The 23,178-nt window shown below is 41.8% G+C and overlaps 1 long non-coding RNA gene across 2 annotated transcripts in view; it reads left to right on the top strand.

Annotated features, from left to right (window-relative positions):
- LOC309615337 overlaps positions 1-20,765 on the top strand; it is a 31,245-nt gene extending 10,480 nt beyond the window's left edge. The window contains exons 2-4 of one of the 2 annotated variants that reach the window (XR_014236750.1): positions 5,092-5,218; positions 11,497-11,633; positions 13,179-20,765. This is a non-coding gene — a long non-coding RNA (uncharacterized lncRNA). Of the gene's footprint in view, positions 1-624; positions 5,219-11,496; positions 11,634-13,178 lie in introns of those variants that run through there. The other variant, XR_014236751.1, reaches the window with a different exon arrangement.
- Positions 20,766-23,178: the final 2,413 nt, after the last annotated feature.

The following is a 23,178-nucleotide window of genomic DNA, read 5'->3' as shown; positions in this document are numbered from 1 at the left end:
TTAACCAAAAATAATAGTCAACCAACCAACCATTCATCCAGTCATCAAAGTACAAATTCTTATCAAACTTATGAACATGATTCCTTACTAGTCACCATATTTCCAAGAATGCCTTTGTGGCCTTCCTTTTTTTTTTTGGCCGAGCCGCGTGGCTTGCAGATCTTAGTTCCCTGAGCAGGGATCAAACCCGTGACCCCTGCGGTGGAAGCAAGGAATCCTAACCACTGGACCACCAGGGAAGTCCTGGTCTGGTATTTAGATAGATAAAATATTTAGAATTAAAATATAGACTTTAATATTCTATATTCTATTGAATATAATCTTTTATAATTAAAATATAGAATTTATATTTTATATTCTATTGACTGTGTTTAATACTTTATAATTAAAATATAGACTTTAAGTTTGTGGCAACTGGTAGGTGTTCCATAAATACTCCATTCTGTAGGCTCCGCCTTTGCACTGAAACCCTATTTCTATCCACTTTGTCCGGCTCTATATTTTTGATTTGTGAGGATCCCAGAGTGGGATACTGAGCTGTAACAACCTGTAGGTTCTGCCATGTCTGGAGGTATCTGGAAGGACCCCCCAAGAGATTAACTAACATGAGATGCTAGAGAAGACATGGGCAAGAGTTTCTTGAAGAAGCCTGTTTCTTTCAAGCTTCAGAATAAGAACGGAGGGGACCATGGTGAAGTCAGTCGAGTGGGGCGGTGTTGCTGATTGCTCCACAGCGTGTTATCCGCCAGGCCCAGAGTTATGAGGAAAGGAGGCTGTGGCACACACACTGAGCAAGGCCAGTGGGACCGTCCACGTGGGGCACCGACATCATGGCGGCATTGTCTTCTCCCAGACAGACAATGGTGGGAGCAAAGGCTCTGAGTCAGACACTGTGGCTTCACTGCTCCCAAAACCATTCCCAGTGTCCTCTCCCTTCCTCTATGGTGGGCTGGAAAGCTCACCACTCCCCTTTCCAGATTCCTTTGCTCTAGATCTTATAGTGGCACACTATTCATTTGTACAGTGAAACTCATCTGTCTCCCTAAAGTTTTCCTTAGGATTTTCCCCACAGAAGCTGAATGATGTTGAGCAGATTCTCTGGGCCAGTTCCTTTCTAACGCATAAGACCCTTATAGTGGTGTTTCTGAAAATGTGTTCTGCAGGTTATCAGTTCCATTGGAGATCTCAAAAAAAAAAAAAAAAAGTGTTAGGGATAAATAAATTTGGAGAGCACTGAATTTAAAAAGTTAAACCAACTCTGTCTCATCCGGTACAACATCTACCCAGTCACCCAAGCGAGAAATCCGTGGGTTGTTTATTACATATTATTTATAGTATATATTACATATTATTTATATGTTATACATAATATATAATAAAATAATATCATTACTTATTTCCCTTCTGCACCTAATCCATCTTCAAGTCCTATTAATTTTACTTCCTATGTATTTCTCCATTTTTGTCTCTCTCTCTCCATCCCTATTTATTTCCCCAAATATCCTATTTTGGGTTCTGGCTGCCTCTTCTAACGTCTCTCCCAGCCCCCAGCGGCCACCTGCCAGAAGCCTGTGGGAGAATGGAAATGTCACCATATCTCGCCCTGCTGACAGCCCATCCACCCCTCACTGGCACTTTCTGATTGGTTTTCTCTGGGGCGTTAGAAGTGCTGCAAGAAAAATTCGGCACAAAGCCTTGTATAAACCAGTTTAAACAGAGTTCTTTACCTCTCAGAGCTCTTAACATACTAACTGAACATTTTGACCCTTTGAGAGGGGATGTGAGATACAGCCTTTCCCAAATCCAACTGGATGTGCCGCGCCCTTTCTCCAGGGAAGCACCACAGTGATTAGTATCACAATGTAAACATTTTGAGAAACACTTCCTATAGAAATCGCTTTCAAACTAATGGGGATTCACTCAACTCTGCCTCCCCCATCTAAGAATTAGTTTCTCTTTTGATGCCGCCCACAACCATTTTTCTTGGCTAGATTGTCTACTTTTCCCTTATGACACAGCCTGGGCAAGAGGGGACAAAATAGATCTGAGCGACGAAGAGATTGGCCTTGGAATTTCAACAACTTACTAAACGTATGAGCTCCGGTAAGCTTCTTCCGTTTCTTCAAGTCTCCTTTCCTCATCATTAAACTCTGTATAAAACCTACCTCCTAGGAATGTTTTGATTAAACGATACACCATCTACAAGGTGAAAAGTTTAGTGCCTGGCATATAGAAACTGCTCAATAAATGCTGTTTCTACTTGTTTGAACTTTCAGGGGATCTCAGCAGGAAGGTCATGGAACAGACTCTGTATTTGGTTCAGCCTCCTCTCTGAATGTTAACTAAGTCTCTTGTGCACGAGGAAGGCGCTTGAGAAAATGCAATGTACAAAGTGTTATCTATCCTACGCCACAGGACCTAAGGAGTGGGTTTTGGGTGGCCCTCTCTTCACTGTCCGGGTGATATCATCTGCTCCACCGTGTGGGCTACAGTGCCAGGCCAGGGATGCCTTCTTGCAAAGGCTCCAAGGATGCACTTAATTGCACATTGTTTGCATTTGTGTTAAATAAGGGTGAACACATCTGGCCATTGCCTTGTGTCAAAAATCCTTTTACCCCCTGAATTTATGAACAAAACAAGTAGTATTTTTTGTTTGTTTGTTAATAAATAACAGTCTGGACTTTGCAGGTGTGCTATCCACTAATTTCTATTTTTAAAATTTTAATTAAGGACATCTAAGGAAAAAACACTGCAAATTTTAAGGAAAATATGAACAAAGTTTGATGTATTTAAAAATGGGCACAGGATATTTATTGAGGCAATATAAAGTTTTCCTAAGTAACGTGTTTAAAATAATCTAGAAAAATACTTGATAAAATATGCAGCGGGCAGAGTAAGAAATTTGGTAAGGCAATTCCTAGGAGCAGTTTAAAAATAAGAAACCTCTGAAGCTTTCACATCTCTGTTATGCTCCATTTTCTCAGTAGATGGCGCCCTTCTCCTACCTTCAGAGCTTTTATTTACACTAAGGTGTAAAGGGCTGACAGTCCATTAGAACAGTGACAAAATCCTCTTTGGGTCTTAGCTAAATACATACATACGGCCCTATGACACTTACAATACTTGCACACAGAATGGATTGCATGGCTAAGCCAATATTTTAACTACAGTAAAGAAATCTACTTCTGTATTTTATCTGAATATATTTGCAAAATTCAATTCTTCCGTTCCTCTCTTGGTGATTCACAACCATAATCCCAAATATCCTCCTCTTTCCAATATTCTAACGTCACCCTAGGCCTCTTAGTCTAGACAGGTGACTCAACTACTGTTTTATCAAAAAGATCAAGCCATTCATGTTTTTCACTCTTTTATTTATTCAATCTACAATCATTCATTCAGTACCTTCTATATGCCAGATACCGCTAAGATCAAAGGAGGCAAAGATGCATGAGTTTTGCTCCTTGCCTTTAGCTCAAAACTTATTTGGAGGAGACAGAGAGAAACATAATTATACTATGTACACAATTATACTTATTACAATGGTAGAGATACGCACTTGTTGTTACGGGAGCCCAGAGAAAATGGATCAAACCCAGTCCGTGGGAGGGAGTGTGGGAGAGCTCCCTGGAGTTAACAGTACCTATGCCTAGTCTTAAGGGATAAAGCAGAATTAGTTCAGCAGATGTCAGGGCAGAGATACATTCCAGGTGGGGAATGTTATGGGCGAAGGAATGGAGGTGAAATATGTCATAGGTGTGTGGGTACTTTTCCAAGCAGCTCAATCTTAAACGCTACCAGTGGTTCTCAATCTTGGCTGCATATTCAATTCACTTGGGGACTTTCTAAAAAATACCAATTTCTGGACTTCGTTCCCAGGTAGTCTTTAATTCGTCTGGAGATGCCTAGGTGCTGGTGTTTAAAAAAAATAAATTCACTAGGTGATTTTAACAAACATCCAGGGTTGGGAAACACTGTCTTTGCTGGGGAGAGAGTGATGGCAAATGACCCGGGAAGGTAGACAGGAGTCTTCACATTTTACATGCCGGAAGCTTGTTAAATACATAGATCCTGAATCCCCTCCCAGGAAGTTTAACAGTTTCCAAATGAACGTGCTAAAAGTGGTCAGAAAGTAACATTTGAGAAACACCAGAATACATCAAAGAAACCTTGAGAGTCTGGCTAAGGTGCGTGGACTTTCCCTGTTGTTGTGTGGTACCGTTGAAGAGGTTTTATTTTGTTCTGTTCGTTTGTTTTTGTTTTTTTCTCTTTTTTTTTTGCAAGGGACTGAGATGGTTCTGGAATTGCTTTTGAGAGAAGCCACCACAGTGGTCCTGAGGGAAGGATGCTATGATGGGAGGGAGACCGGGAGATAGTTGAGAAAGCGCTTGTAAAACTCCAGTGGGAGGATAAGAGCCTGACCGAGGGTGGTGGCTGTTAAGGATGAAGGTCGGGGTGTGCGATGGTGGGGATGCCGGAGGTATTTGGGATGCCAAATTGCCAGGACCTGGTGACTAGTAGCAGCTAAAAGAGAAGGGCAGGGCTAGATTAAGATCTTTAGGGACCCTAAGTATTAAAAATGAATCTTTTGCCTCATTGTACATATTTTTAAAACAAGCTATAATGGTCTATATAACAAGTATGAGAAAATTCAGCAAAGTTCTGTTTTAGTTTTGTTTTCCTGTAGTATGTGTGTGTGTGTGTGTGTGTGTACAATTTCAAATATTGAATGCTTTCCAAATATTTTTTTCTGGTGTCTCTCCATTACTGGTACCTTGAACACATACTAGATCTGACTATTGGGAAATTGAATACCAAGAGGGAGAATAAAGGATCAATTCCAGGGTGCCTGGGTGGGTGGTGGTTCTATCCACTGACACAGAGAATACAAGGGGAGGGGGTCCTGTTTTTTTTGTTGTTGCTGTTCTGGTTTTCTTTTGCAGGAAGGGATTTGTGCAGACGTCCATCAGGCTTTTAGAAATCCAGGTTTAGGGGCAAGGGCTGGGCCTCAGATGCTGATATGGGAGCCATGGACCTATCTGTGGTTGCTAAAAAAATAAGAAGGATGATTTTTTTTGTTTTGTGAAATAGACTCGACTGTCTGTCTAACCATGGGAGGTGCCGAGAGTGACAACTGCTCTGACACAGGAAGAAACCCTGGGGATCACGTGCACTTCAGAGGTGGTGAAGAGAGATGTGAAGAAGAACAAAGAGAAAGGTCAGTGAAGTGGAAGGAAGGGGCCATGTGTCAGTTCAGGTGATAAAGAGGACAATTTTATTAAGTAATAGACTAAAAAATGTTCATTGGTGATAGTATTATAAAGGAATATAGGATGATGCTGATAGAATGCAAGGAACCTGTTGATTTGGGGGAGAAAGGCATGAATCTTTTGAGGGAAGTAAAGGGACAGACCCTGTGGTCAGAATGGGAAACTGAAACCTAGGACATCAGGGACAAGGCAATCTGGCAGGCAAATGTCTTAGCTTGGGCTGCTATAAAAAATAAGCTAGCTCTCTTCTTCTTCTTATAGGGACACTAATCCTACCTTGTGGGCTCCGCCCTCAAGGCTAATTACCACCCAAAGCCCTACCTCTGAATACCATTACATTGGGGGCCTAGGATTTCAACATGTGAATTTTGAAGGGACACATTCAGCACATAGCAGTGAGCTCTAGGGAAGCCCACAGACAAGGGGGTTCCTCAAATACCATTGATGCTTGAGTACTGGATTAGTCATGGGGACAGCAGCATTTGAGCTACCCCAAAGGGTGGTAAAATTGGGGGGGGGGGGAATGGATCCATGAGCCAGGGGACCAGGTTCAAATTCTATGAATGAGGGAAAACTTGGGGGAATTGTTAGATATAAGAGTGACAGAGGTGGTTTAAAGTGAAGATGTAACTTATGGGAAAACATTGTTTCCACTCAAAGCTGGAGGAGTAATATCCTAGAATCTTGTAAACTAATATTTGTTGAGTGCTTCCTATATGCTAGGCACTATTTTAAGCTTTTTTTTTAACCTATATCAACTTGTTTAATGGTCACAGCAACTTTATAGGGTAAATATTGTCATTATCTACATAGTACAGATGAAGCTGTAAAAAATTAATAAACAGAAACCTCGGTTAAATAGCGCCAGGAGACCAGCAGGGGGAGCTCTCACGCCCTGTGACTACAGCGGAGCAGAACAGGAAGAAGCCCGACTCCTCTTTTTTCCTGGAAGGACCCGGCCAATGACAAGCCGTGGGCTCTGTTTAATGCATCCCCTCCACTTCTTTTCCCCTCCATAAAAGCTTCCCTTGCCCTGCAGGGCCTTGCTGTGGCTGCCGTGGTTGCCGACCCCAAGCTGCAATGCTCTGCTATCCCAGGGAAGCCCCTCTTTGCTGGAGAAACATCTGGCGGTCTGCCTATTTCGGGTCAACATTTTGGGGGCCTGGTGGGGGCACCAGAGAAGACCGCTGCCGGCTCCGGGGCCAGTGAGCAAACAGGTGCGGGACCCACAGTGGACCCCACTGAGGTCATGGTTTTTCTCCCAGACCCTGGAGTCTTTCTCCTCAGTCTGAACCTCCACCCTCTTTGCATTTGAAGCTCTCTGGGCTTTAATGGGGATCTGTTTTACGGTTTTGTTTTCTTCTGGTGAAGGCCTTGTTCTGTATGAGCGTACTTGTTTGGTACTTTGGTCTGATTTTTGTAGTATTTGTTTTACCGGAACTGTCCCAGTTCAGCTGTCAGCCCATGCCTTTGGAAGAGGAGCTGATCTATAGGCCCTGGTGAAAAGCCCTTGACCCTGCTCCTCTGGGACCAAGCTGTTGCCTTAGAACTGGCTGGCATTAGGCCTGCAGGTGGTTTGAGATGTTTGAACTCTTTAAGGTGCTTGAATTGAGTCATTTGAGCTGTAATGAGCTATTTAGGTTGTTTGAAAATTATTCTTTTACTCTAGGGAAAAAAAAAAGAGAGAGAGAAAGGGGATCCTGGTTATCTAAAGATTTTGAGCGTGTGCCCCCCTACAGGGATTCTAGCCGATTTTATGTTTAAAAACCCTGGTCCTACCTCATGCCCATTTCTAACTAAATGGACCCACCTGACCAAAGGTAGATTAGCACATCAATGGCTATGATGGGGAACCTTGGAAATCCCCAAACCTAATCTTCTTAAAACCAAATTGGACATCTAGAGCTCTAGAATTTCTGGAAGTGAATGGAATGCCTATTTCGAATGGTATTTTGAGGCTTCTAAATGTTATCAGGGGTTTGCCTCTCTGTAAAATGAGATTTTAAGATTAACTGAGGCAAACTAATGATTAAAGAAAGATAAAATGGCTCCCGAAGTGTCAGGCTCTTCTTCCTTGGTTTCTTTTCCTCAGGCCCCACCTCCTCCTCCATCTCAGCTCTCTCCCTTGTCTCCTTGTGGTCACACTCTGCCTCTCGTACTATCTTTCTCTTTCCTTTCTTGCCGCTTACACCTCCTCTAGACCCTCAGTTCCTCCGTACTAATCTCTCTCCAAACTTCCCTTTCTCTCTGAAACTCTCCCTACAGCCTTTTCCTCTTAACTAATCAGAACCTGTCCCTTTAAAATTAAGACTTCTGAGCAGCCAGAGGCTAAACCCTTGATTTCTTATATTCCTGGGCTAAAGCTGAACTGCAAACCATAGTCAAAGATTCTCCCAAAGTAACCAAAGAGCCTCACAGATTTGCTGAGGAGTTTAATTAATCATTCAAACGGATCAACCTGGTTTCTCTGACTTACAGCATATGCTTGTCAGTGAAGGTCAGGCCTAATATTGGATGAAAATAGTCAATTGGGAAAATCCTGGACTCTCCAGAATTACACCTGGGTGACCAGCTAGGTGACTTCATTGGGCAACTCCTAGGGCTCTTCCAAAGTCTGTTGATTGGAACAAAATTCAGGCTTGCGCACAAAAATCTGATGAATCTGTTTATGAATATTACAATCGACTTCAGATTGCTTTTAAAGAAAATCCTGGTCTTCCTTCAGATGTTGATTCCCCCTGGGTAGCTTGAACTCTATGTTAATGGGAAATTAGTAAAAATTCTAGTAAAAAGAATGGGAAATTACGTCCACTCCAGACTTAATTTGGCAAACCAGCTCTCTTGCTCTCTAGATGAATCACCAAAAGGAAGACCGCCAAAATTCTTAATCTTCAACTCCAGCAGATGAAGTCTTCTAAACAAAACCAAACCCTCCTAGTTTCTGCTATTGTTGCAAAGATCCAGGACACTGGAAAAGAGATTGTTAGAAATTTTAGAGCTTTAGACACCTTCAGCCTTCAAACCAGCCTTTCCAATGTCCTCCCATTCACAACGGTAAGGCTCTGAGGAACTACAGGGGCTTTTTGCAATTCTCCCTTTTAATTGGCTTGGAGAAACATTTCCCCAGATCAGGGATGAATCTCTTCCAGTCCTAACTGGCACTCGAGCCGCATTCTCTGCGCTCAACCCCACTATATAAAGTAGCCCCTGCCTCGGAGGACTAAAAGAGTTCAAATTGTGGGTATCTCTAACAAAACTCAAGAGGTTCCTGTCTCTGAACCTATTCCCTTTTGTTTAGGTCCTTTGAGAGATACACACCACTTTCTCCTTAGTTACTCTGCCCCTAGCCATCTGTTAGGCCAAGACTTCTTAGAGAAGAATCATGCTGGGATTTCTTTCTCCCAAAGGGAGAAATAATCCTAGAATTTGACAGTAGTCATCAAAGCAGCCAACCAGGTGAATTAAATCACCCTTTGATTTAATTTGTTCCATCTCTTATGGTACTAGAACTGATTCTGGAAACACTGATCATTTGTCCCTGTTGAATCGCTACCACCCTCCTTATGGGCAAAAGCTGCAACTGATATTGGCAAAATTCACAGTGCACCTCCCATCAAGAGTCAAACAGAGGCATCAAAATCTCTTACCAGAATTAATCAATACTCGATAAGTAAAGAAGCCTTTCAAGGCATACAACCCATAACAGCAGATTGAAAGTCTCTCAAGGCCCCATTATCCCAGTGCTAGCCCCTGTAACACTCCCATATTGCCAGTGAGGAGACCGAAGGGCTGAGGATGGAGGTTTGTCCAGGACTTCTGAGCAGTAAACACCTTCTTATCCCTCAACACCCTGTGGTTCTAACCCTCAGACTTTACTACCATCCATTCCCACCAGAAGTAAATTCTTTACTGTAATTGACTTATGCAGTGCCTTCTTTAGTATTCCAGTTGACAAAGTTACCCAATACCTTTTTGCCTTCACTTGGGAAGAAAAACAATTCACCTGGACAGTAATGCCTCAGAGTTTTACTGAGAATCTTCTTATTCTCACAAATCCTGAAGGTTGATCTGGATAATATAAAGCTCCTTAGAGGTTCTACTTTGTTGCAATATATGGATGATTTACTTCTTTGCTCTCTTTCTCAAGCCTTCTCACAGGAAGACAGCATCTACTTGCTAACACTCTTAGCCTTAAAGGGACATTCTGTCACCAAAGAAAAATTGCAGTTTGCCCAAATCCAGAGAGACTTTTTGATGATAGCCATTCTGACAGGTATAAGGTGATATCTCACTGTGGTTCTGATTTGCATTTCTCTGATTCGTGATGTTGAACAGCTTTTCATGTGCCTGTTGGCCATCTGTGTATCTTCTTTGGCAAGGTGTCTATTCAGGTCTTCTGCCCATTTTTTCATCAGGTTATTTGTTTTTTTTGATATTGAGTTGTGTGAGCTGTTTATATATTATGGATATTAACCCCTTATTGATCATATCATTTGCAAATATTTTCTCCCATTCAGTAGGTTGTCTTTTCATTTTGTCAATGGTTTCCTTTGCTGTGCAATGCTTTTAGGTTAATTAGGTCCCATTTGTTTATTTTTCTTTTGTTTCGTTTGCCTCAGGAGACCACCTGGGGAGAATATGTTATAGTGAGATGAGAAGGGAGTTAAAGATGGGACACTGAGAACAGCAACATGCAACAGACAGCATTTTATGGACTGAATATTTGTGTCTCTCCCTGGCCCCAATTTGTATGTTGAAATTCTAATCCCCAATGTGATGGTGTTTGGAGGTGGGGCCTTTGGGAGGTGCTTAGGTCATGGGGGTGGAGCCCTCATGAATGGGATTAATGCCCTTATAAGAACAGACACAAGAGGGCCCCTCTACCCCACCCTTTCTTTTTCTCTCCCTCTCCCTTGGGAGGGTACAGCAAGAAGGTGGCTGTCTGCAAACCAGGAAGCTGGTCCTCACCAGACACCTGCTCTGCCAATCTACTGGCACCTTCATCTTGGACTTCTCAGCTCCCAGAACTGGGATAAATAAGTTTATTTTTTAAGCCACCCAGTCAGTGGTATTTTTATTATTGCAGCCTGAACTAAGAAACAGGGTGCACAAGTGAACTGGCATGGAAGATGGAGGAGGGGCTATCAGAAAGATGAGACTTGAGTCAGGAAAGAGTGATGTGCTAGAGGGATATCAAGAAGAAATGCATCAGCAGTTGAGAATTCGGTACCTGTGCAGGATGCAGAAGAAACGTCTACACCCAGCAGAGGAGAATCTTAGGGTAAAGAAGGAACATGGGAACAATCAGAACACAAACTACACTCTCAAAAAAGTGTTTTAGACTCTGTTAAACTTCCTGATTACGTTTCTACATGACCCATGAATCTACTGTGTGTATGTGTGTGTGTATGTGTGTGTGTGTGTGTGTGTGTTTGGGGGAAGGATCACTCTGCATTTCCACATCCCTCAGATTTCTGTACCCTTTGACTAGAGTCCTCTCTTAATGTATCCTGGATGGTTGGGAAGTGTGATTCTGGGCCATGAGGTATATACGGAATATTGCCCAATTTCTTCTCTTTCAAGTCTCACCCCTGCTGTCGGCAGCAACAGCCTTAGCTCACCTTTCTCCTTTGGGGAGTGCTTGGAAACTTCCTGCATCTGCCTGGGGTTGATTTTATTTTGAATTTGCCTTATTTGGGACAAAATATTCTTTCCTGATTGTCTCACAACTAGTGTCACATGCAGATTGACACTGTGCTCGTTATTTGGGTTGTGCTGGCCCCCGATCACCGGTGAGCCATTTCCCAGTGCACGTGAGTCCTCGCGTGATGGTGGAAACTTGGAAGATGAGATTTGTCAGTGCTGGTCTAGAACGTGGCTGTAGGTTCCCTCCAAAGCACAGGTGTGCTGTACGTGGTATATGGAAAAAAATCAAGCTAAGCAAATGATAAACTCCACGTAACTATAACATTCTAGGCTTACAACACAGATTGTTCTCTAGGTGAACAATCTTGTCCAAATCCCTTTGAAGTGCGATTCTATATCCTCTGGTTGTACAGCTCAGACACTCAGGTGCATGCCTTTTATCTGTAATCATGATTAGACAATGTTGGTGATGTTTGTAATTGTCAGGTATTGCTCAACAGTGCTGCAGAACAAGTCATCCCAAAGCTCAGGGTTCATTAAGGTAGGCATTTATTTATGTATTCACACTGTTTGCTTTTAGGTCTGCAAGTCATCGGGAGGCTTTGCTTCAGGCTATGAGTCAGCCCAAGGCCACGCCTCTTAAGACATCTGATTAGATCACTTCCACTGATCACATCACCTCTTCTGTCCAAATCAAGACACATGGCCAAGCCCAAGGTCAGTGGAGCGTGGAAGTGTGCTCTGCCCCAGGGGAAAGGGGAGGGGAGTGAATAGTAAATTCATCCTTCTGAATTAAATTCTTACTGAATAGGAATCTAATCCTTCGTGGTGCTGGTGCTCAGATCGGAGAATGTTCTTAACAAATGAAATTCAGAAAAGTCGTCTTTTTTTTTTTTTTTGGCTGTGTTGGGTCTTCGTTGCTGCGCATGGGCTTTTCTCTAGTTGTGGTGAGTGGGGGCTATTCTTCGTTGCAGTGTGCGGGCTTCTCATTGCGGTGGCTTCTCTCGTTGCAGAGCATTGGCTCTAGGCACGCGGGCTTCAGTAGTTGCATCATGCGGGCTCAGTAGTTGTGGCTTACGGACTCTAGAGCACAGGCTCAGTAGTTGTGGTGCACGGGCTTAGTTGCTCCGCGGCATGTGGGATGTTCCTGGACCAGGGCTCAAACCCGTGTCCCCTGCATTGGCAGGTGGATTCTCAACCACTGCGCCACCAGGGAAGCCCCAGAAAAGTCATCTTTTAATGACTTTTAAAAGACGTTAAAAACCTTGTTCCAACTCTAATGAAATCCCCTGAGAAACCTCAAATCATTACCGTAAAAAAAAATAAATACAGTTTTCCTTGCTTTTCACATATTCTTAATAAAATGAGTAAACTTAGAAGGGGGAAAAAACAATTACAAACAATCTAATTCATCAAAATTCTACTCACACATAACTGCAGTGATACAGGTATTGTGAATCTGTAACAATACAAAAAAATCATTTTTTCAGTTTGCATATTTTATGATATATGGTATTGTTATCTAACCTTCTAGACTGGTCAGGTTGCACCGCTGACCCTGCCAGGATGGAAGGGATCCAATGTAATCACTTGCCATGAAGGGCCTGGTTAGCCTCCTTGAGGGACAGTGTTGTAATGGAGGGCTCAGCATCCGTCTCCGTAGCAGCTGCTCGATCAGCCTCAGCAGAAGGGAGCCTGTGGTGAAAGGCAGCCCTGCTGGGACATGCCTGGCTTCCTTCTCTGCTACCATGGCTGTTCCAGTCTATGGCCATTGTACAAAGACTGGGGTAGCTGAGGACAGAGGCTGGCTGATGTCTCCTAGCCAAGCTATCCTGTCTATTCAGTTTAACGTCTCTGCTAAAGGGATGCTCTGTGGTGGACATTAACATGTGATAAAGACCCTCACAGGAGTGCTACGGCCACTCCCATATGTTTATCTCCATGCTCCTTCCCCAGACCTTCTTGTCTCTGATATCCCAGATTTGTTCCTTCTAGGTCCTGATCACCCACCAAGCCATTTCCACTGCACGAGTCTGTGTGTATCCTGGCCATGAACCCCTCTCTCTTACAAAGGAGATGGCTGGGTACACCGCCTGGACCCCTGCGCAACTGGGATGGTTTCCATCCCACTCGATCTCCCAACACCCTCCCCTCCCCCCCCAGGGGGCTGAGGTGACGCATCGCTGCTTTGTTGACTTGTACCAACACCGAACATCCCTGTGTGAACAAAGCTTGGGGTTTTCCTCTGTCATCTGGCCACAGGGGACTTCCCGTATGTGTGAGCTGACAGAATGGAACTTGTGCAGCAGTGGAAGGTGACAGGGAGCCTGAGTGGCCTGTCTGTGCCCCTTACTTGTGCCTTCTGGGCCTGTCAAGCTCGATCCTGGATATACCACTTCCATCCTGTGATAGACTGAAGCTGGCTTTGCCTGATCCTATGTCCTGGTCAGTGGGACGGTCCTCATTTAACGTGGGGAGTTCTTGCTGCATAGTTACTTGATGCTCTACAGCCGGATGCTTCCTCTCTCCCAGGGCCCAGCTGGACCCAGGAGCTAATTTCCTACTACGGATGGTGCGGTCTTGCTCCAGAAACCAGGAAGCGTGCCTGCATCTCTCCTATTGGATTTCCAGCATCATGGGATCTTCTGGGTCGTATGGCCCAGGTAGCGGGGCTGCTTATCCCACAGCTTATACAGCTCTGCTGCAGAGCCCTTTCTTATTCTAGGCCACTGGAAACCCCTAGCCTGCCCCAGCACTCAGTGTGGGTTGGTTGCTAAAACCCTGAACGGCAGTGAGGGAAGCTTTATAAGGAAGGGGAAAGAGCAAAGCCAGGCGTGGGCAGGTAAAGTCTTACCTTGCGCCCGGCTCCGTTGGGGTGGAGGGGGCACTCTGGAGCTTAAACTGTATCACTGAGTCCACTCCTTGTACCCTGAGTCAAACAAATACAGGCCCTGAAGGTGGGGCACTGGCTCAGTCAGGCAGGAAGGAGTCTGGGGAGAAGGTCACAAGCATCAGCTGCTAGAGTCCCTTGCAGCAGCTGGGTGGGTGTATCGGGGGGAAAAGGGATCTGGGTGAGGCCCCACTGGCAGAGATCCTCATTACAATTTGAGAGATACAGGAAGGAGAAGTGAAAAAAAGCACCCTTAGTCACATTACCCATGGAGGCAACACCAGAGAGATTTGGGGTGCATGTCCATAAGCTTTTCTCCAAATGATGTTAAGTTGCTTTAAATTTTATTTTATGTAGTTATGATTTTGCACAATTCGTTTTCCTATTTTTAAAAGCCCTGTATCAATTGTCAGAAGCACTTCTCAATCATCATAGGAGTTTTTAGAAACATAATTTTTAATGTAATGCAAACATATAACACTTCTCAATGACAAGTTTAAGAGTGAGTAGCAAATCTCTGATTTCATGTGCTATTTAAAAAAATAAAGATCTGGATAGGGCTTGTATGACAGGTTGACAGCTGTCACTGGGCAGGTATGAGCAGATAGCAGGGGTGCTGGGTTGGTAGGCCCAGACCTGCAGGACATGGAGGGTTTGTGCAGAGAGGCTTACATTTCCTGGTAATGCATCCACATCAAGACAGCAAAGGGACTATATTCACAGGCAATATGACACCAGCATCCAAAATCTGATTGTCTACGTGGGAAGGCAGGTAACATGAACAGATGAATATCAGGTGAAGGGAAAGGGTGCATGCCCAAAGGGGGAATTACCAAAGCACATTGTCATGGAACATCTGATTGCTTTAGCTGGAATCCAAAAGAGAGAGAGAGAGAGAGAGAGAGAGAGAGTGTGTGTGTGTGTGTGTGTGTGTGTGTGTGTGTGTGTGTGTGTGTGTGAGATCTTAGTAAAAGAAACTCTTGGAAAATTAGGGATAAAAGAGAACCTTCTTCACTTGATAAAGTTTATATACTAAAAGACTTTATACTTGTTGAACTATAAGTGTTTAAGTGTATAAACTTTATACTTAATGAAGAAGCTTTACACATATTCCTCTTAAAAGCAATATAAAGCTTTTTTACTTTGCTGTAAGGAAGGCTTTTATATTTATCTATTTGGACTTGTTAGCCCTTCCTTTGAGGTTTAACTAGAAAGGCTTCCCCTACTCCAAGGCTCTATTTGAATTTTCTTATGTTTTTCTTCCAGTACTTTCATGTATTTTGAATTAAAATTTCTCATATTTTTCTTTATGAATTGAATTTATAAATTGAATATTCTCATGTTTTTCTTCTGGTCCATTTAAGTCTTCTATTTATTTGAAGTTTGTTCTACTGTTGTGTAAGGTATCTAGTTTGTTATCCTATTGTCCCAATTCCATTAATTAAAAATCCCATCTTTCTACCGCTTTGCTGCAGAGCCCTTTCTTACTCTGGGCCACTGAAAACTCCCAGCCTTCCACCCACTCTACAAATAGGTTGGTTGATTAATACTGAAATAAAATCCAGTTAGATTTATAAATGAACTTTTATACACTTGCTCTAAAAATTTTATGCAGGAGTTAAGATCTGAGGTCCATGATAATTTAAGTCAACTTTAGAAAGAATGCATTGATGACTTTTCCACCAGACATTGAGAAAACTAGAGGCTTATCAATTTTGTTGATCTCCTGTGCTGCTTCCTCTGGTTTTGAGCATGTTTTATGATTCCATTTTATCTCCTCTGTTACCATTATATTGATTTTTTCTACTGTTTTCCTCTTTTCAGTTTTATTGATTTCTATTCTAATTTTTACTGTTTCTTTACTCGTGCTTACTTTAGGCTTAAATTGCTCTTCTTGTTTCTGGTTTCTTACGGTGGAAGCTTAGGTTGTTGTCTTGAGAGCTTTCTTCTTTTCTAATTGATACTTTTAATGATATAAATTTCCCTCCATACATTTTGGTAAGTTGTGTTTTCATTTTCACTTAGTTCAAAATATGTTTTATGTTTAAGTTCCTCTTGAGACAGGTTATTTAGAAATATGTTGTTTAATTTCCACATATTTGTGGGCTTTCCAGATATTTTTCTGTTACTGGTTTCGAGTTTAATTCCACTTTGGTCAGAGTACATATTTTGTATGATTTCCATTTTTGTAAATTTGTTGTGGTATCTTTTATGGCTTGGTATGTGGTCTCTCTTGGTGGATGTTCCAGATGACCTTGAGAAGAATGTATATTCTGCTGTTGTTGGATGGCATATTTTATACATGTCAATTAGGTCCACTGACAGTGCTGTCCAGATTATCTGTATCCTTATTGATTTTCTACTTGCTTTATCTATGCATTACTGATTGAGGGACATTGAAGCCTCTAACTATAATAGTAGATTTAAAATTTCTCCTTTCAGTTCTATCAGTGTTTGCCTTACGTATTTTGACTCTCTGTTGTTAGATGCATACACATTTAAAATTGTTAGATCTTCAGAGAGAATTGACCCCTTTATCATTAAGCAATGCTTCTCTCTATCCCTGATAAACTCCCTTGTTCTGAAGTCTGCTTTGTCTGAAGTTAATATAACTACTCCAGCTTTCTTTTGATTAGTATTATTATATCTTTCTTCATCCCTTTACTTTTAACCTGAGTCTTTATATTTAATATATAAATTATATATGTAATATATAGTTGAGTCCTGTTTTTTTAATCCACTGTGACAATCTCTGTCTTTTAATTGGTGTATTTAATCATTCACATTTAAAGTGATTATTTATGTAGATGAATTAAGGATTTCTACTGTTGCATTTGTTCTTTGTTTCTTTTTTTCCCCCTCTTTTCCTGCCTTCTCTGGTTTTAATTGAACATTTAATATGATTCTATTTTGTCTCCCCACTTATCATATTGATTATATGTCAAAAATTTTTTTAACGGTTGCTCTCAAGTTTACAATATGTAGTTTTAACTAATCTAAGTCCACTCTGAAGTAAACCATATAGTGTTGTGTGGCCTGCAGGTACCTTATAACAGAGTATTACCAATTCTTTCCTCCTATTCTTTGTGACATTGCTGTTATTCATTCCACTTATCTACATGCTATAACCATATAATACATTGATGCTATTATTCCTTTAAACACATAATTATCTTTTAGGTCAATTAAATAATAAAAATAAAAAGTTTTGTTGTACCTTCATTTATTCCTAACATTATTCCTTTCTTTATATAGATCCAAATTCAGACCTACGTAGCATTTTTCTTCTCTCTGAAGAACTCCTTTTAACATTTCTTGCTTATAAGATAGGTTTACTGGTGATGAATTCCTTCAGTTTTTGTTTGTGTGAGAAAGTCTTTCTTTCTCCTTTACTTTTGAGGGATAATTTTGCTGGATATAGAGTTCTAGGTTGGTAGATTTTTTTCTTGAACACTTTACATATTTAAATTCCACATTCTTCTTTCTCACATAGTTTCTAATGAAAGCACCCTGAAATTCTTATCCTGTTCCTTTGGCTGTAAGGTGGTTTTTTATTCTCTGGCTTCTTTAAAGATTTTTCTTTAAAAATTTTCTCTTTTTTTTGTCTTTGATTTTTCTGTAGTTAGAATATGATATATGTGTGTGTGTACGTGTGTGTTTGGTATTTAGCCTGCTGTTGTTTTCTGAGCTTTCTGAATCTGTGGTTTGGTGTTTGTCATTAATTTGGGAAAGTTCTCAGCCATTATTACTTGGAATATTTCTTCTGCTTTCTACTCTCTTTCTTTATGTTCTGGTATTCCAGTTATGCCTATGATACACATTTGAAATTGCCCCACATTTCTTGGATGTTTTTTTCCCCCATCTTTTCCTCTTTCCATTTCAATTTGGGAACTTTCCATTGACTCATCTTTAATTTCATTGATTCTTTCCTTGGCTGTGTCTAGTCTACTAATGAGCCCATTAAAGGCATTCATTTCTGTTATGGTGCTTTTGAGTTCTAACTTTCTTTTGATTCTTTCTTAGAGTTTCCATCTCTCTGTTTACATTACTCTGATGGCTGTTTTCCAACACCACCAACTGAGTTGGGAAGACTACCACACTCACAACACTTCTGACACCAGATGTGTGGGGTTTAAGCAATTTTCCAGTTCTCAGGGGACACTCACCAGGTGTCTTATAAATTAACACAGTTCTGACACTATCTACCTGGAGAGAGCATCTTGATCCTCCAGGTTATGGACTCAGTCCCATAAGACTGCCCCCACTGCAGATGCCAATTGTAAGCACAGGTTGTCACCTGCGTTTCTGACCAACTGGCTTGACACTGCATGTTCCCATGACTCCTTTTTCCAGTTTGATTAATTTGCTAGAATGGCTCACAGAAGTCAGAGAAACTTACATTTATAAGTTTATTATAATGGATACAGATGAATAGCCAGGAGAAGAGGTCCATAGGGTAGAGCTGGGAAGGGTCTCAAGTGCAGGAGCGTCTGTGCCCATGGAACTGGGGGTGCCCATCCTCCAGCCATGGGGATGCATTCACCAACATGGAAGCTTTCTGAAGGCTGTCCTTTGGGTTTTATGAAGGCTTCATTACATAGGCATGAGATTACATCATTGGCCATTGGTGACTGATTCAACCTCCGGTCCCTCTTCCCTCCCCAAAGGTTTCCCAGGCAACCAGCTTGCACCCTTACAGGCTTTCCAAAAGTCCCCTCATTAATATAAACTCAGGTGTGGGTGAAAGGAACTTGTCAGATGAATAATAGGGCACCCATTTCATCTTTATCATTCTTATCACTTAGGAATCGTGAGGGTTTTAGGAGCTCTGTGCCAGAAATGGGGAAGAGGAATATATATATCTTAATATAAATCACAGTATCACAATTATGTGCATGTTTGTGCTTGTTATCTACTTTTTCCATTAGAGTCCTTAATATATTAATCATAGTTATTTTAAATTCCTTGCCCAATAATTTGAACATCTGTGTCATATCTGAGTCTGGTTTTGATAATACTTTGTCTCTTTAGACTGTTTTTCCTTGCTTTTTGGCATGCTTTGTAATTTTTGGTTGAAAGCCAAGCATGTTTTATTGGGTTATGGGAACTGGGGTAAATAGGCTTTTGGTGTGAGGGTTGATGTTAATCTATTTAGGGGCTGGGCTATATTTAATGTTTACTGTAGCTCTAAGTGCCAGAGGCTACAAATCCCTCTATGACCCTTGTTTCTGTCTCCCCTCTGGTCTTTGGGTTTCCCTAAGCATTTCTTTTTAGAGAGAGAGCTTGTATGTTGCAATGTTTTCAGCTATAATCCACTGTTATTACACTGGAGCTCTGTTGGTGTGCAGTAAGGTGTGGGGAGAAGGGTAGCAGTCTACAAACTTCTGACTGAACCTCACCTTCTAGGGGACCTGTTTCTCAGAGCTGTAATCTTCATAAATGTTTCCCAGGAGTGTAGCTTTTTCCCTGTCCGTCTTCTTTCCCTGGCTGCAGTGTTCCCAATCCACTTCCTGAAAGCCCTGGCCCGAGCTGACTATTTTTTCCTCTTAGGTGAGACAGTAGAGCTGGAAGCGGGTAGAATGACCTTCGTCCTGCTGAGATAAGGCTTTGGCAAAGTTCCTTCCCCTGGAGAGTGCTTTGTGTGGGGAAAGCCCTGGGCTTCTTTCACAATGATCCCTCTTCCCCAGAGCCAGGAAGGGATCTTTCTCAGACCTTCACTATGAGAACCTGCTAGGATTCCCAGAGGTAAAGCCCACTTAAGTGTGAGGGCCCTTAAGACTTTGATTCCCAAGAGTTTCTCACTGTCATATTAGTTCATCCTCAGCCTCTAGCGATTTGTCAGAATTGCCATTTAAGTGTTCCGACCACTTTATAGCTCCAGTGGTTTCTGCTCCAGGTAAATAGATCTTGGCTCTGTCTCTCTGAACCAACTTCTCCAGAATTTGCAGTGCTGGTTTGCCCTCAGTTTTCTTCTTCTTTTTTTTATGTTAATTTCTTTTTATTGGGAGGTTTAAATCATTAAACTAATGATCTCATCCATATTTTGCAGCAAGATAATAAACCACATGCAGCTATAATCACATTTAACCCCAAAACTACACAGAATTTGGTATAAAAGTTTCCATTATATATTTTATTTTATTCTTAAAAATTTTTTTAATTGAAGTATAGTTGATTTACAGTGTTGTGTTAGTTTCAGGTGTACAGCAAAGTGATTGTTTTACATATATATGTAATATATATATACAAATTAAATATATATATATATATATATATATATATATATATATATATATATATATATATATTCTTTTTCAGATTATTTTCCCTTATAGGTTATTACAAAATATTGAGTATAGTTCCCTGTGCTGTACAGTAGGTTTTGCCCTCAGTTTTCTGATGGGTCAGAGAAAAGTAATTTATTTTCAGTTTATCCAGATTTTGTTGTTTAAGATGGGAATGATGACATCATGTCAGAGATGAAACCTGACGTTTAGAAGATGAAACCCAACGTTCAGAAGATGAAACCTGAAACCAGGAGTTGGCATCTATCAGCTAGTCCTGCGTGCTTATGTTTAGCACTGTTTTTTAGAAGATAAAGGTCCTTACCCTCCATGTTAACAGCTTTGTGGCTTCAGCCAAAATTTCAAGATGTCAAGAAAATGTTCCATTTAATAGCCTGTAACATATATTAAATATTTACATACCTAGTACATAGTACTTTGCAAAGTGACTGAAACGTAATTTTTTTGAAAGGAAGAAAGGAAGAGATAGAGAAACAGAGATGTTAGAAAGGAGGAAGTCAGAAGGAAAGAGAGAAAAAATAGGAACCATAAGGAGAAAGAGAATTAAGATCCAAAGTTTATCCAAAACTATATCAACATAAGTGGCCTATGTAGAGTATACTGAATAGTAACATGAATAAGAATCAAAGGAGAACATTATATTTTCTTTTTTTTGGTATACTCCCAAAGGCAGGCAAATTCTTTTAGATAACAAAGAATTAAAAGAATATTTATTCTATAAAAACCATAGCTCCAGGACTTCCCTGGCAGTGCAGTGGTTAAGAATCCGCCTGCCAATGCAGGGGGGCAAGAGTTTGAGCCCTGGTCCGGGAATATCCCACATGCCGCAGAGCAACTAAGTCCGTGTGCCACAACTACTGAGCCTGCGCTCTAGAGCCCGCGAGCCACAACTACTGAGCCCGCGAGCCACAACTACTGAGCCCGAGTGCCACAACTACTGAAGCCCACATGCCTAGAGCCCAAGCTCTGCAACAAGAGAAGCCACCGCAATGAGAAGCCCGCGCACCGCAATGAAGAGTAAACCCTGCTCGCCACAACTAGAGAAAACATGCGCGCAGCCGCGAAGACCCAACGCAGCCAAAAATAAATAAATAAAATAAATAAATTTATATATATTAAAAAAATCCATAGCTCTGAATAAATACTAAAATACCCTTAACAAACAGGTTAAAAAATGTCAATGGAAATGTGTTACAAAGAGATTTCAAGTGGTACCAGACTCATTGCTACAAACTAGAAGTTTAAGATCAGAGTTTACATAGGGGACATAGTAGAAACTGATGTTTATTGAGTGTTGGTATGTACCAGACCCTACATTAGGCATTTTATCACTGTCAACTCATTTAATCCTTGTAACAGTCAAAAGAGGAATTACAGTCATTTGCAGAATTGGAAAAGGGTTTCAGAAAGTTCAAATCACTTGACCTAAGTTGCATAGCTGAACTGATTCGAATCCTCTTCTATGACTTGGGAGCGCCTGTGGCCAAGATTACTAATGCCCATTTTCCCACGTTTAGAAATCTCTGCCGTTATTAGATGGAGTCATGGCTGCTGTAATAAAAGCTACAATCCCCAGTCTCACTTGCATCTGACTAATAATGTTTGAAGAGAGTGATGTGTGGCTGTTTCTAGAAATATCCTTAAAAGGCAAATTGGTGCCTATGTCATTTTCATCCTTACCCCTTCCTACATCTGCTGCCTGGAAGGTTCTATGATGGCTGCCATCTTGGCGGTGATGGTGGTGGCCACACTGCAGGGATGGCCGAGTGAGGAGCTGTCCGTAGCCCAGGTCCCTGGAACTTCATAGAGCGGAACCAGCAGAGAAGGCATCGTCCACTCACCTCTGGACTTTCACACAACAGAGAGAACACACTCATAGTCTCTACCTCACTGTTATTTATGATCATTATTACAGCTGAACATCATTTTTAAATTAATATAGAACTCAGTACCTTGTCGAGCAGCACTGCATATGGCAGAAATGAAAAGATGTGGTGTAAGTTCAAGTTCTCAGGTGGGAGGTGGCAAGTGCTCAGAATCGTACAGACTAGAAATCTGGTGATCCGTGTTTGGCAGTGGAAACATTTAGTTCAACTTGACCTTACTCTACCTTGAAAGCTCTGTCACCTGCTGAGGGAGATTGTAGCATGAGGGGAAAAGGTAAGACAAATTCAGAATTTTGCTATGACTTGGATGTTTCTGCTGCTTTAAGTGGAGTCTCCCAGAGTTGAACCCAGGCTGGAGAGCACCTATGCGCAAACGGAGGTGTGAGGGAATAAAAGTCTGTTCCAGGAGGCCCTCTCTACCTACAATCTAGAGCCTCGGATGGTTGAAACAGCCAACACCCTCTGTGTCTGATGAGAAGCCCTTGGAAGTGTGGATTCCGGACAATGGCCTTAGCAGAGTAGGACTGTGGTCCTAAGCCTTTTTCCAGCACCTTCCATTAAAGGCTGTTTGCCAGACATGGTATCCAGCACAGTAGCAATCATCAAATGATAGGTTTTTCCCCTAAAGCTATGATTCAGATGGCCCCAAGAGAGTCTTTACTAGATGGGGAGGGACGGGGGAAGAGAGAGAGGCAGGGCATAGATGCCAGTAACAGAGCAGAGCCAGGACAGAGCAAAGTTCTGGACTTTGCAAGACATGCAGTGAGTGGGAAGGGCTTTGAGGTGGAGTGGGTCTGTGGGTTCCATCTGATAAGAGGATACATAGATATTTAGGGAAGCAGACTGTGACAGAACTGTAAGTTGACACCAACACCTGTTTTTATCCTTTTCTACAGTGATATAACCCCTGATCTTTAGCTTGTTCATTCAGGGCAAAACGGGGACCACACTTAGCATCCATTGCAGGCTGGTTTAGTCATGTGACTAATTCTGGCTGATAGGATGTGGTGTTTGAAGCCCTGACTCCTAGTGTGATGATATTTGGAGGTGGAGCCTTGGGGAGGTAACTAGGGTCAATTAGGTCATGAGGGTTGAGCCCTCGTGATAGGGTTAGTGCCCTTATAGGAAGAGGAAGAGCATGATCTCTCTCTCCATGGCCACACGTGGAAGAAAGGCCACGT

The sequence above is a fragment of the Balaenoptera borealis genome (assembly GCF_965194805.1).
Source record: "Balaenoptera borealis genome assembly, chromosome: 17".
NCBI lineage: Eukaryota > Metazoa > Chordata > Mammalia > Artiodactyla > Balaenopteridae > Balaenoptera > Balaenoptera borealis.
The sequence above is the reverse complement of the archived record's forward strand: the minus strand, read 5'-3'. Positions and strand labels throughout refer to the sequence as shown.